The sequence below is a fragment of the Amblyomma mixtum genome, chromosome 10 (genome assembly GCF_055824585.1).
Source record: "Amblyomma mixtum isolate Tamu chromosome 10, ASM5582458v1, whole genome shotgun sequence".
In the NCBI taxonomy this organism is placed as follows: domain Eukaryota; kingdom Metazoa; phylum Arthropoda; class Arachnida; order Ixodida; family Ixodidae; genus Amblyomma; species Amblyomma mixtum.
Window position 1 is genome coordinate 81,371,303 of NC_143021.1, and position 1,836 is coordinate 81,373,138.

Consider the following 1,836-nt stretch of genomic DNA (forward strand, 5'->3'; position numbering starts at 1 on the left):
ACTCATCTGAGGGCGTCGCCAGAGCTCGGGAAGATTCCGAGTTTCAGCAAACTCGGGCCTTCCAGCATAGCGCCCCATATCTGCGAAAATGTAAATGACAATCTAGGCACGCGAGAGACATGGAATCTTCTGCGGCATCTCCTTGATCCGGAATCCAACAAAGCTACGACTTAAAGGGAAATCACCAAAATTTTAAACATGGACCCAGGCACGGATCAAGATATTATAAACACACTACAACAGCAATACTTCTGCACATTCCGAGAGAAGCAGTCCCTACCCGATTATAAAGGACAACCTAACCCCATCCTGGACGCTTACATAACAATAGCGGAAATAAGAGCAGCCCTCCATAAGATACGCACGGCATCCGCCCCGGGAGAAGACAGCATTAAAAATAAGACACTCAGAAACCTAGACCACGCTTCCATCACAGCCCTCACAGACTTTGCGAACGAATGTTGGAGGGACAGAAAGCTCCCAGCGGTTTGGAAACATGTCATTGTTAAATTCATCCCAAAACCGGGCAGAAAGCTCGCGCTCGAAAACCTCGGACCTATTTCGCTCACTTCGTGCACAGGAAAACTGATAGAGCACGTCACATGCACAAAGAGAATTTATATCCACACACTATGATTGGCTTTAGACCACATTTATCAGCCCAGGACACGATGCTCAGACTAGCAAACGAAGTTCTATCTCAGGAGCAAGGAAAGAGCACCAGGCAATCCTAGCTCTGGATTTAACAAAAGCGTTTGATAACGTCAAACACAAAGCAATCCTAGAATCTCTTTCTTCGTTGAATGTAGGCGAAAGACCGTTTAGCTACATCAAGGACCTTCTCTCGGATAGAACGGCTAAAATTCAAATTGGCACTATCAAATCCGACACCTTCAGTTTAGGAGACAGAGGAACGCCGCAAGGATCGGTCCTCTCCCCCTTCTTATTCAATATAACCCTCATCAAAATGGCACACGCACTCGCAAAAATACCACACCTAGAACACTCTTTGTACGCGGACGATATCACCCTTTGGACCGCCAAGGGGAGTATCGCCACGATACCAGATACGCTAACACAAGCGGCAGATGTAGTAGTAGAGGAGGCACAAGCCGCGGGACTCGCGTGTTCCCCCTAAAAATCTGAAGCCCTCATCCTACATCCAAAGCGTCAAAGAAAGAATAAAGCGCCTGCGATCGAAATCTACGCGGAAGGGGCAGCCATCCCAGAAGTGGAAACGCTAAGAATCTTGGGAATGCTGATACAGTCAAACCAAAAAAAACGACACACTAATTAAGAAGCTCAGAAACACTGTCAACCAAATCTCCTTCCTCATCAGCCGCATCGCGAATAGGCGAGGAGGAGTTTGAAGAAGCCGAGACCAGGAAACTAATACAAGCCTTTGTTCTTAGCAGAGTCCTCTACTCTACACAATACGTCACCCTCACAGTCAGAGAAAGAGACGACCTGGGTTCTCTAATTAGACAGTCGTACAAAATTGCGCTCAACCTACCTCGTCATACTCCAAATGAAAAACTACTACACTTAGGGATTCATAACACCTTAGCGGAAATGATGGAAGCACACCTCACCGCACAATATGAAAGACTATCAGGCACTGAAACGGGACGGTTCATCCTAAAGAAAGCAGGAATACAATATGAAGGAATCCGTACACCCACCTTGCCAATTCCAAGACACGTGCACGAACACTTAACAGTCCCTCCTCTGCATAAAAACATGCATCCACACTACGATACAGACAGAAGAAAGGCTAGGGAACAAAAACTTCACGAAAGATTTTCAGTTCAGGAAGACACGGCGCACGTGGACGTG